This window comes from Chaetura pelagica, unplaced genomic scaffold (genome assembly GCF_000747805.2).
Source record: "Chaetura pelagica isolate M959 unplaced genomic scaffold, ChaPel_1.0 scaffold3, whole genome shotgun sequence".
NCBI lineage: Eukaryota > Metazoa > Chordata > Aves > Apodiformes > Apodidae > Chaetura > Chaetura pelagica.
The window spans coordinates 13,558,382-13,560,555 of record NW_009952974.1 but is presented as its reverse complement, the minus strand read 5'-3'; positions in this window follow the sequence as shown (position 1 = coordinate 13,560,555).

Below are 2,174 nucleotides of genomic sequence, written 5' to 3'. Positions count from 1 at the left end.
CCCCCCCCTCCCCTTTAAAAAGCCTTATGATAACACTTAAATATGAAAATACAGAGCGCTCAAAGGGGAGGGGAAAACATAGTCTTTGCTGCTATAAAAGTGGCCCGGACTAGCTGGCAGAGCTTGCCTTCCAGGCGAAAAGATGAGGGAGACACAAACATCTGCAGAGCTACCGAGGGGGACGGTGTGGCCCAGGGTGCAGCCCCTGGCTCTGCGGTGCCCCCCGGCTGGTAACCACCCCCCCCTTCCCAGGGTCAGGCGACCTACTGCGGGAAGCTGCCCGGCCGAAAACTACATCTATGATAAAGAGGGTGATCTGCAGTCTTGGAATAATCTACGATGGCTCTTTCCCACCACAGGGAAGGAAATGTGACTGTTTAGGGCACACGTATCTATTTCTGCCCCTGTATAGACAAATGCAACTTGTGATTGTGTGTACCTAAAACACATATTTTGCCCGTTTTATATACATGTTTGTTTTGATTGCAAGCAACATGATTTGCATCTGCATATGTTTGCAATTAAAATCTCAATTGATCGGATATTACCAGGATCGTCATTCTGGCATACTAATGATTAGTATTCTCTTAGGTCCTCACGTCTTCTCTTTTTATCCCTTTTCCCTTTAATCCCTACTCGAAAGACAAGGCAAGTTTTGAAACAACGCTTCTAAAACTCGAGGTTTATTTTGGCTTTAAAATACAGTAAAACACCAAGAAAACGAGAATAAAGCAACAAAATCACAGTTTTACTTGAGCAAGTCGCCGAGATAAAAAAAAATAAATAAATGAATAAATAAGTAAGTAAGTACATAAATAAATAAATAAATGTGAGCGGCTGCAAGATAGAAAATGCCCGGGTCTGCTCTTCATCAGAGAGGATGTGAGTGCAGCGGTGGGCAGAGGAGACTCAGCCTGAGCTGTGTACTGCTATATCCCAAGCTGCATATGAGGAATTTTTCTCCCCTGAAATGAAAATTATCCTTTAGTGTTTTGGGGGAGGCTTATACTTATTTTTACATTTTTGAGAGATCGAACGGGAATCCCCATTACCCCATTATGGCTCCCATTTTCCCTGTAGCACCCGAGTGAGTACGAATAAAATATTTTTTGAGAACATCTTCACGGGAGGATGCTTGTTTCCTTTCTCAAAACCACGGATCTGGAGCCAGCGTACTGGCCTCGGAGGCAAGACGAGACTCCTTGTGCTGCACCCAAAGAGCTCCGCAATGGGCCAAGAGGTCGGTGGGCTCGGGGAAGAGCCCCCGCCAGACCCCAGCCGTAACCGAGCTCCCAGAGCCCTCCTGGCACCGTTGCCCACAGGAGGCTTTGGTGGCCCGTCCGTTGTCCGGACCGGGCGCCTCTCTCCTCGCTCTTTTCCAATAGGATCTCCCCTGGTCCGAGCGAGCTTAGCTTCAAGCAAAGCCTTAATGCCCGGACTTCGCCACTTTCATTACTTCGATTAAAAACTCGAGTCTACTTAACAGGTAGGGTTAATTTTTCCGTGTTATTGTCCTGTTAATCATAGGTTTAATTTGGGTTTAATTTCTACTCAGACGTCAGAAAGGCTACCCCTTTCGACATTTTTAAATGAAATTAATCTTTCTGTTTAATGGGAAATCGGGGTACATTCAGCAGTAATTTCATTGCCCTGCAAGAAATCTTTAAATGATTGCTCTCTCCTAGACCACACAGGACCACACAAGAACTGCTGGAGGATATTGCTGACCACTGCCTTTAATTTTTATTGTTTGAGTTATGTCTACCAATTGAATCTCCCTCTTATTAGCTTACTTGTTTTCTGGGTTTTTTGTTTGTTTGTTTGTTTTCTCCCTAGGAGGATGGGTAGTAGTTTCTTCTCATAATCGTCTTTTACGAAAAAGCTGACTCTGATTTTCGGTTCTGGCAAGACAGAAGAAACATTTTGTGTTCAAAGAGTGTATTTTTACTCTCAATAAACAGAAGGAATGGATGTGAGTTCCCAGTTACCGGAAAGAAAGGTGACACTTCAAACTAACTTTTATGGGGTTAGAGAAAACAGAGCTTTCAATTAATGCTCAACTCATCTGTAATTGCTAATTAATACAGCGGAAAAAAAATACGAGAAGCAAAATCTCAAGTAGCTGGAGACACTCACAGCTGCGGAAAGCAATGTTTATGCTTAAATCTGTAGGG